General features: G+C 47.4%; 1 protein-coding gene across 1 annotated transcript in view; it reads left to right on the top strand.

Annotated features, from left to right (window-relative positions):
- Window positions 1-1,056: 1,056 nt before the first annotated feature.
- ZNRF3 (zinc and ring finger 3) overlaps window positions 1,057-10,564 on the top strand; it is a 105,855-nt gene continuing 96,347 nt past the window's right edge. The window contains exon 1 of the mRNA XM_049805452.1: window positions 1,057-1,233. The gene's annotated coding sequence lies outside the window, so the exon portion shown is untranslated. The remainder of the gene's footprint in view (window positions 1,234-10,564) is intronic.

Below are 10,564 nucleotides of genomic sequence, written 5' to 3'. Positions count from 1 at the left end.
CCATTCCTGCCCCACACACAGGTGAGGAGCCTGTTGGACGCTGGCAGTCTGCTGGAAGCGGCAAGCGTTAGCAGAGAGAGCCCTGCAGCGGAGCAGCGTCTCTCCAGAGAGAATCAGTGACTTTGGTACATTCGGTTACCGAGGCACTGGTCCTGCCCGCTCGGGGCACGTCCGGCCGGGGTCGGGTACCGCCGGCGGGGCTGCAGCCGTCACGCCCGGGGCTTCGTGCCTAACGCACTCGGGCATTCCCCGGCGCCGACGAGGGTCGGCCGGCGGCTGCGAGCCGCGGGAGCGCCGGGAGGAGGGAGCGCCGGGCGGCGGCGGCGGGGGCCCCGGCCGGCCCGCTCCAGCCCCCCCACCCCGCCGCCGCCGCCGCCGCCGCTCCGAGCCGGCTGCCAGGCCGCGGGCCGGGCAGGCCGAGAGCCCCGCCGCCGGCGGGAAGGGCCCCGGCGGCCGCGGGCCCGGGCGTGCGTCGCAAGGCCGCCGGGGCCGCCTCTCGCGTTCCGGGCGCGCCCGGCCCGGCTGGGCCCTGCAGGCCCGGCCGCGTGGGAGGCCGGCTCCCGGCGGGGCCTTCCCCAGCGCCGCGCCGCGCCGCGCGGGTCTCGCTCGCCCGCCCGCCCGCCCGCTCGCTCTCGGGGCTCCGGCCGTGCTGGGTCCCCGCGCACCGGCCGCCGCGCCGCCGGGCTCGGCTGGGCCCGGCGGGGGCTGCGGGCCGTGTGTGCGCCGAGGGAGGGACGGAGCGGGTCAGAGCCGCGCGGAGGGCGGGGATAACCCCGTGGTGGCCGTCACGTGGAGCAGATGAAAGGGAAGCGGCTTGGCAGGGCGGAGAGGAGCCGGGGCGAGGGACGGGGAGCGCGGGGCAGGCGGCGGCGAGGAGCGGGGCGCAGCGCGGCGGGAGGGCTGCTGCCATGGGGCGCTGACCCGCCCGGGAGCCCGGCCCCGGAGCTGGAGCCGCTCGGGAGCGATGCGCGGCGGCGGCGGGGCGCCGCTCCCCCCCGCCGCGCGATGAGGGGCTGCGGGGCCGGCGCGGGGCCGGCCGTGCCGCCGCCGCTGCTGCTCGGGCTGCTGCTGGCCGCGGCGCCGGGCGCGGCGCTGGGCAAGGAGACGGCGTTCGTGGAGGTGGTGCTCTTCGAGTCCAGCCCCAGCGGCGACTACACCACCTACACCACCGGGCTGCAGGGCCGCTTCTCCCGCGCGGGGGCCACGCTGAGCGCCGAGGGCGAGATCGTGCAGGTGAGCGCCGGCCGGGGGGCGCCGCCTGCCCCAAGATGGCTCCGCGGGCCCGGCCGCCCGTCACCTGGCGGCACAAAGCCTGCGCCGGGCCGGGCCGGGCCGGGCCGGGCCCGCCGCCCCACGGGCGCCGCGCGGCCTGGGGGCGCCGCGGCCGCGGTGACAGATGCGCGCCCGCGCACAAAGGCCGCGGGGCGCCCCGCGCCGGCGGCGCGGCCGCCCGGCCCCGACCTCACCTTGCCGGGCCGGGACCCGGGGCCCCGGGGCCCGGGGCTCGGGGCCGGCGCCGGGTCGGAGCCCCGTTTGACAGCCGGGCGCGCGGCGCGGCCGCCCTCCGCGGCGGGAGCGGGCGGAGCCGCCTGTCCGCGCGCGGCGGGGCCCCGGCGGGCTCGGCTCCGCACGTGCCCGCGCCCTCGCACCTCCGTCGGGCGCGGGGCGGCGCGGTGCCTGCGCGGCGGGGGCGGGGACTCTGCCCGCCGGGCGCTCCGCGGTGCTGCGTGGGGGCGGGCGCCCGGCCCGGCCCGGCCCGGCGCTGCCAGGTGCGCCTGGGGGCTCCCCGCGACAGCCGTCCGCGCGGGGGGGGGGGCCCAGGGTCGGAATCCCGCGGAAGTAACGCGCTGCGAGACGCGCTCGGGCCGCCGCCGCGCGTCCTCCCTCTCCGTCCGTGCCGCCTCCTGGCCGTGGGGTTTCGCGTGGACCGCTCGCCGCGCTCCGCGTACCTGTTACTGCTGCTCTCGGAGCTGGTTTCAAGGGATTCTTTCAGAACATGAAATTTCTTGCGGAGCTGCGCTCGACTTTCTCACCGGGGAATTAATTTTTGTATTTATCCGAACGCAGCTATGCTTTACTCTGTTTGGAACTCTTGAAGTGCTACTTATCTAATTCCTTTGTAGTCCCTTGCAATTGTTGACGTTATTTTTTTTCCCCCATTGGCTAAGTAAAGAAAAATTACTTAAATGGTGTTTTAGTAAGTTTGACTGTGAAGCAATTGACGACCGATAGCAATTCTTGTATCTCATTAACAGCTGTGGAATTTGTTTGCTTGAGTTCGCTATGTGTACACATACATACACACGTAAATACATATGTGAAAGTTTTAAAAAAATCTGACCAGTGGCAAGTAAGCTCTAAAAATGACTGGTAAAGCTCTACAAACACAAATATGTTACTATCAAAATAACCTTTTTTTTTTTTTTCCTTCTTCTTTTAAAGTAAAGAATACTGCTTTTGACTGCTTGTTATTTCAAAACAGTTTCAGCTGGAAGGGTTTCTTACAAAAGTTCTCTTGCGGGCAGAAAAGTTGTGAGGACAAGCTGCTGATATAAGGGGTTTTATTTATTCTTTCAGAGAAAAGAGGGATGGACCAATTCATTTATATTTATGAGATTTTTTTAAAAAGGTGGTGCTAGTAGGGCACAGACACTGATGTTTTCTAACTTTTTGGTGCATTATCAAACAATACGTGTAAGACTTAACACTGTGTCTTTGGGGATAGCAAGAGAGTCTGAAGTTTCTTTTTGTGTCAGGTGTTAAGAACAGAGTAGAAGCCATTTGCTGAGGTCATACTTTCCTTGAGATTGTAAGTGAAAGTGGAGAAAAAACATACTGTTTTGTTAACACTCAGATTTGTGTAACTTGAAACAAATGTATTAACTGGACTTTAGTAGGCCTTGTTATGTATAACATCAGCTGTCTGCTTCCTCTTGACACCTGAATAGACCCCCCCAATCCCCCCAAATCGGAAGACTACAGTGAAAGCCAAATTATGTGGCAAACCTTTTACAGTCATTTATCACTCAAACACTGTTTGGCTTATTCATCATCTACTAGATAACATCATATACATGATGAACAGGCTATTTTTTTTTTCCTGAGCCACTGTGTGTGCTATTTTTTTTTGTCAGAGAAGAGAATATGGCAGACATTGTTCCAGAGCGGCTAGACTGAATGCTATCAGTCATATTTTCACTCCTGAGATTTTAGATTATATATGGCATCTCTTGTCAGTGTCATGCTTCCTTCATTTGCTGCTGAAAGTGAGTTTTTCAGAGCCAAAATTTATAAAGATTTTCACAGCATTGGCTTGCCTCCCTTTTTCAGCTAGGCTGTATATTTTTGGAACTATATGAGTCCGCTGTCCTGAATCATGATTTAAAGCTCACTGTGAGATTTAGGAAAGAATCATGAAGCTAATGCCGCTAAGAACCTATTCAACCGTAGCTGGTGGTATATCAGTCAGTGAAGCAAGCTCTTCTTGGCCCCAACCACTTTGTCAGTGTGTACGGCTCCTTCAAGATTAAGATGCATTTTTCTTTAAAATGAAATGTTAGAAATTCTTGAAAATCAGGAACACATTAAAGAATGGATCAAAGGAATTGTGGTTTTGGGACTACACAAAGACTTACTTTTGTTTATGTTAATAGCATCAATTACTCATTGGTCTTGAAAGTCTGAACAAAAAAAAAACCCCAAACCTTAAGAAACAATGCACTTTCAGCTTTTGATAGGTCATACATTCACTCCTAAACTGGTTGTTGGTCAGATTCCTATCCAGCAGTGGTACGCTATTATATTGTTTCTCATGTTATTGTGAACAAGTCTTATTAGGGTCAAGTGTCTACCAGAATAACTCTTCAGAGAGATGAAATGTTCGAATGTCTTCTTTCATGTGGCCACAGTTTGTATTCAGCAAACTCATCCTTAGGTTGCTGTGTCAGCTGGTCCTTAAACTGCTTGAAGGCCTAACCATCTTGGTGGTATCTGGTATACTGGAATATTGTGTGTTTCTTGGGACAATATCCTCCTGGCCATTAGGATGGTTGAGATTGGAAATTGAAAATGTCTGATTAGAGAGTGATTGTGAAAACATGACTGATGAAACCTCTAAAATGATATTTTGCTTTAAAACAAATTAAGACTGGTGAACTCCTTATGGTTGAAACTTCTTGTAGCATTCAGACCAAAAGCTGAGGTGTACTTCTGTGTCAAACTAGATTCTACATGGCCACAGACTTACACTGCTAGGACAATAAGCATCACTGATTTGATTTGACTAGCAGTGACTTTTTTGCTCAGAGTGGGATTACGTATCTTAATTCTGCTTGCAATTGGCAAGTTTCTGGTCCAGTTGCTTATTCTCCTTCATAGCTAAGATGTGGAGCATCAAATGCTGTGTTTCTTATGAAGTGGTGGTGAAGTGCTGGGAAAAGAGGATCAAATTTAATGTTTGTTTTATATTGCATTAAAAACTCTGACGTGAAAAACTCTAAGTGATACACAGTCATTGTTGATTCTCACTCTTAGTATTTCCTATTTGCTACTCCTGCCTTAGATATACTGCTAAATACAGTAATATAGGTGGATTACCAAGACACACAATTTTGAAGAGAAGCAGCATGGAGGAGAAATTTAGGAATATTCTGGCAGGCTTTTCTTGTGCGATAAAAGGTTGAGTTTTGGTTGGTTTGTTGCTGCTTGGAAACCTCAGCAGAGGAATAATGAAGTTTATATAGCCATTGAACGGGGATGATGTGTAGGTTACATAATAATCTCCCGTTGCATGTATTTTTGTGCTCAAAAGGTTTGGGGAGAACAAGCATAATTCAGTGCTTTCAGCTCCAGGAACGAAACAGAAGTGGGACACTTCCCAACTTGCACGGCAGTTCCTTGTAGCAGTGCTATTGCCCATCCTCTTTCTGTTGCAGAAGATGGAGAGGCTTAGAACTGGAGTGCAAGACCATGTGCCTGTGTGTTCCTTCTTTCTGTCTCCCTCCCGCCCCTTATTTACTTGAATAGCTTTGAAGCTTTCCTCTGTTTTCTCAAAATGCAAAAGTTGCTAAAGACTGTAAACTTCTGTCAGGTAGGCTTCGCACTCTGAAGGATTGGCAGAGCTTTTAACGATGTTGAAAGCAGTGACTTGAAATAACTGTGCAGGTATATAGATGTCTGGCAACGATCAGAGGAGGCTGAGTCAAGGAAATATTTGTGTCCTTTGACAATGGAAAACAAAAATGTGTATTTTCTTTTTTATTGTTGTTGGTTTTTGAACAGGCAGGTTAAGTTTCTTCTTGCTTGAGTTGAGTGCCTGAAGGCCATTCAAATTGAGGAAGTGGAATTATTTGTGGCTTTGAGTCACTGTCTTGTTGGATGTTTTCTTTGCTCATTATCCTCTTAGAATATGAAGACAACTGTGATTGGGTTTGTGTTAGTTTCCATACCTTAACCGTAAAGCTGTGGCTTACAGTAATGATCCTGAGGACATCAGGTATAGTAAATTTCTCTGGTAAAACCAAGTTCCTAGTACCAGTTTTTGGGGCTTCGGGTTTGCTTCATCATCTTGTCCTTGGAGTGAAGTATCTTGGAGTTGAGCTGTCATTGGAATGTGGCACTTTCATTCTGATGGAAAACAAAGAGCTGACACCCTGTGAATGCTGAGAAGGGCTGTTCACCATTTACTATGTTTCTCTGTTTTGGTACAAGGACAGGAGACCTGGAATGTATCTGTTGTGTATGAGAAGTGGGGCGAGGTTATAGGTTTTGTCCTCTCTGATCTTCAGTCTTGAATGGTATGAACAAATGCTCACAATTGGCAAATGTTGTGAGGCAAGTGAGAATAGTCATCTTTGAGATGTCCATCTTCAGCTGTTGAATCTAAGCACTGTCCTGCTTGAGCTTCTCGTCTGAACTTGTGTCAGGCAGAACCTTGAGTCCCGTCACCATTCTGAAGGCCTGCTGAAAGTTAAGGAGTTTGTGTTAAATAGATAACAAGGCTGAGTCATGGATGGAAGAGAATTAATGGCTGCTGTCTTTAAAAAAAAATAAATCTGACTTTCACAGTGCTTATTTCCAGTTTAAATTTTTTTAAAAAATATTTATTTATTTTAATAACAGCTCTACTGTGGCCAGTTGACTTTTTCGTGCTGTGAAAGGAAGGTGTTTTTCATGGGAGTACAACAGGTGACTACAGGTCTGGGTCCTCTGCAGGACAAGGCCCAGATGATAAAGAAAGCGTAATTCACTTTTAAAATAAGAGATGGTTGAGGTAAAGACTTGCTCAGTTATTGTACCTAGACAGCCTTTATAGAGCGTGTAAGCCACAAGCAGCTTGCTTGCTGCAGAGGCATTGTCCTGGGTTTGATCTCAGATTAGATTAATCTAGCTGTTTCCCAGTTTCCATCCCTCCCTCTGTTCCTCCCTTCCTTTTTTTTAAGTTTCAGTCATGCTTTACTCCATCACGTACTGTGGTGTGGGGTAGTATACGGGGAGGGTTGAAGACAGCCCATCGAAGTGTTTTGCATAGGTCGTTCTTGTACTGTTTTGTCTTGACACCGGGCACTGTCTTCACACTGTGCACTCCAGTCCAGTCACATCATTGCTGCTTTAGTTCACGAGAAGTTGCCTGTTCTCATTGGCTTCTGAATACAGTATTGTAAATAAGGATCCTTATTTTTTATTAATTCTTCAGTATTGCAGTATCCAAGATGTCTCTTAGAATGGTGGTGAAAGGATGTGGTAACTCCTTCTGTGGCAGCTACCGGCTGTTGTGTGATGTCTACTTGCAGCTGTAGTGCTCTGCTTTGAGAATCCTGCACTTGTGCCATCCTGTTAAGGTGCACTGCAATGCTGTAAGAGAATTTAAGAGCGTGGGGTCAAAAATCGTGGTGAGAGGGGGCACTTGGCTGCTTAAACCTTCTGTGAGAGCATCCGTCTCTCTCCTTCGGTTGGACAGTTTCATGTCTTCTTTCATATCTTCTGGAAAAAGAAAAGCCGTATGAAAACAGTTAATATAAACCCAAAATTATCATGGAATTTTAAGGACTAGTAAATCATATTTACCTAGTTAAAAACTGTGGACTTTGAAACTTTAGACTACTACAATACATTATAATGTATTAATGGAGAGTTAAGGGCACCTGTGCAAACTGTTTCTAAATGAGTCTAAGGCAATAATAAATAAATGTTTCTAGGCATTACTACATGGGAGAGGGCTGTTCAAAAGATAAGGTACCAAATTCAGTGATGAGTTTCTGGTTTTGGAGGAAGCTCCAATGCCTGTAGTATTTGCCCAGAGTTGCAGCAATACCAGAATCCTTCTACCAGAGCCTCATCAGCACACAAGACTGAGACAGTCCCTTGAGGAGAAGGTGGGAGGCACAGTATAAGAAAATGAGGTAAAAGATATCTCAGTATGGAGAAGAAGGTACAATGGAAAGAGCAAAAAAGTGCTAATGTGACCTATTTAGAGGAATAAGAATAAAGTAGGTTAAGAAAGTAAATAGAAGCAGAAAGCTTACAGCACTGGGTCTTGTACTCAGGGCAACCAGTGCAATTTCTGTTCACTTCCAAATAAAGGTGGGGAATTGAGTGGGGAAAAAATAGTTTGTGGGAGTTCAGGTAACTTTTCTGCATAGTCCGTAAGTTTCGTTAATCCTCTGCACAGACATTTAAGATCTGTACTGTTGAAAATCCTCGTTGGCAGGATGCTGACCACTTCCTTTTCCATGTACTCCTATTGCTTGTACTGGAGGTGGAACTAGGAAAAAATCCCGGAGAGGATTGGCCCTCGAAAACTGTTAAACATGGAGCCATTTAGAGAACTTTTTTTCATTTATATATATTTATGTTGAGACTGGATCTATATGACTATAATGGTTTAGATATAATAACAGCCTGCTTCATAGTGTTACCAGGGCTTGTGGCCAGCCGTGCCTCATGGATAGAGTTGGCACTTGCTCTCCCAGAGCACTCCACTGGTGGATGTGATTATGGGACAGGGTAACTTTGTTTTAATTGCTTTGCCTAGTGAAGGACATCTGAAATGACTCCAGGTGAAGCATGTGAGAAAGAAATGCAGGCAGCTTTGCTGCAAGCAGATCTTATAGGAAATTCTCGAGTAGTTGTATAAAACCATTGATTAGCATACATAGTAATTTTCTTCCAGTTTATACCATCTTGTGGTGGAGCGTGTATTTAAAAATGCTCCCTTTTTTTTATTACAGTCTTTTAGTCCTTGTTTTGGAATTTCAAAGTGAGGCCCTTCTGGACCAAAATAACTTTCATAAACATAGTTTTTCAAAGTGTGAATGCTTTTAAGAGGCCAGCATCTTACTGGTTAAGGAAAGGTAAGATCTGGAGGCAGTAATCTGCCGTATGTTCTACCCAGTTATGTAAGAGGTACATGTATTTGCATTAATACACTTAGTACATCAGAAGCGCTCAATTTAGGAAGTGTTAAATATTAACTTGTACATACTATCTCTTCTTTTGGGCATTTGCACTTCAATATTCAAATGTGGTCAGAACAGAGCTTGTGGTGCCTCCATATGAAAACAGAATGAATGCAAGTTGAATGCTTGGCCTTATTTCTCATGTTTCCTGGCTTGAAGGGAGAGCCTTTCACATTAAAGGAGATTGGCAAAGGAAAAAGAGATTGTTTTTAAACAAAGACATGTTTTGAAATTGTTACAACAGCAACAGAAGATTCATGTAAAAAAAAAAATTTTTTTGCCGGCATTTTTCTTGACTGCTTGACAGTTGAACCAGAGGTGACCAGGGGAGTGTGATCTTGTGGATACCCAATAGAGACTGCCAAAAACTGCAGTTTACTGCACTTATCCCATTGGTGGAGCTGTGCTTATGTTAGGATTGAGTAGTAGTGCTCAGGAAAATAGGGTTCTGGTGGCTTAGGGTGTCCTCTTCACAGTGATGAATTACTTTCAATCATTTTTTTAAAATTTCCTTTTCATGCTGCTTTAAATGACTTTTGTTGTTGTACTTGGCTTTAAGATGAAAAACCAGTTTACAAAGGTTGATTAGGTGTGGGTTATGTGCCAGACACAAGTACACCCTTAAATATGAAGCTTAATATATGCAGACCCTCTAGGCTTCCCAGACCCATGTTACTCTGTGCATTAATGTAAGGATTTTAGTTGTTTTCTAAAGCTGCTGGCCAGCTTAAGCTTTCTGTTGGTTTTCTTGAGCATAAGCTGTTTTATTATTTTGCATGATTTTCAGTAGTAAAGCAAACTGAAGAATCGGTGAGGAGGTGACTGGCCTGACAAAGAGCTAAGGAGCATATTTTAGAGTCTGCAGTCATGGTTTGAGTACAACTGTTTAATTAGCTGTACAGGCATGCATGTTGCAAGTACGTGCCTCCTACTGTGAATTTATTGCATGTGCTTGGTAAGCAACTTTCAAATGCTTCTGATTGTAGTGTTGGAAAAATTGCTTTTAATTCAGGAAAGACCCTAGTTTGTGCCAAGATCTGTTTTCTTACTTTGAGGCTTTTGATGCTTGCCTGCTTTAAAAAAACCCCCAACAATAAAAAGTGTATTAAGTGTGGGTGGGAAAAATCCTTCCCCTCTATTTCTCTCTTTATCCATTCTGCCCACTCCTCCCAGTCCCCCACCCCCCGCCCCAAGCAGAAGAGACTCTAACCAAACTTTCCATTCAGTTCACCTTTGGAACTGAAAGTTTCCAGCCTTAAACGGTCCACTTTGACAGATTAAGAAAAGTGGGTTTGGAGGACTGACTTGGAATTGTAGAAGGTATTCTGTTCGGTTTTATACACTGATGGGTCAGTTCTGAAACTCTGTAGTTTGTGAAGAAGAATCTCTTTTAAAACCTGTGGTTGGTTGGTTGATTGATTGATTGATTGATTTTCCCTGCAGAGACTGCTCTTGAAGATTTATGGAGTTCCTGTTTGGGCCTGGCTAAATGGTGGCATTTGCAACTGAGCCTTGATAGGTTTTACCTTAATAACAACAACAACATCTGTATGTCATAGACAAAACATTGATATTATATATATAGCATGCCAGTTGTGCACACTAGTGCTGTCTCTTCTTGCTACACTGAAGTTTTACCTGCCCTTGCTGGCTTTGGAGATGAGGATAGAAGTTAGGATATGCAGTGTAGCAGTTGCTGCACTTCTCCTAAGGCAGTCTCTAAAGGGTGTATACTATAACAGGAAAATGTATTGGTTCCCACTGCAGTGTTGTATTTTACAAGAGTCCAGCATACTTTCTCATACCTGTTTTGCATCTATTTAGAAGCCCTTTAGAGCAGATACTGTCTTGCATGCTGTGAGGATGCAGGGGAGATGAACAATTTATGGTCTGGACGCCAAGCTGGCAGATGTCCTGAATGATGTGTAGCAAGGCTGGGAGCAAGAAATAAATGCATGAAACAGAGCCAGGAGATGCTACTGAGTTCAGTATTTAATAGGAGCCAAGGGCTGGAGACCTCTTTTTGCTCAGAGGCAAGGTATCCCCAATCTGCTAGCTGGCAGTGTTTTGCCTGTTTAAAAGATTCTATCTTTTGCATCCCAAAACTG

Source organism: Accipiter gentilis, chromosome 7 (genome assembly GCF_929443795.1).
Source record: "Accipiter gentilis chromosome 7, bAccGen1.1, whole genome shotgun sequence".
In the NCBI taxonomy this organism is placed as follows: domain Eukaryota; kingdom Metazoa; phylum Chordata; class Aves; order Accipitriformes; family Accipitridae; genus Astur; species Astur gentilis.
Note: the sequence above shows the minus strand (reverse complement) of the source record. Positions and strands in the feature narration are given on the sequence as shown.